The following is a 219-nucleotide window of genomic DNA, read 5'->3' on the forward strand; positions in this document are numbered from 1 at the left end:
AAAACAGTAGTTGTTGCACGCTCACTGCAGCTAAAGTACATGTGTTTTATTTTGTGTATTATGTAAATTTGTCTGTTCTTAAATCTTAATTCCAGGATTTGGGGATCACTGTACTTTTCATGTACATTACAAAAATGACATTTTGGGCCATATTACTGAATACTTGGACGACACATCATGTCAACAGTACATCGTTTTTTATTATTATTATTATATGAT

The sequence above is a fragment of the Morone saxatilis genome, unplaced genomic scaffold (assembly GCF_004916995.1).
Source record: "Morone saxatilis isolate NCDOM2014 unplaced genomic scaffold, NCSU_SB_2.0 Contig3, whole genome shotgun sequence".
NCBI lineage: Eukaryota > Metazoa > Chordata > Actinopteri > Moronidae > Morone > Morone saxatilis.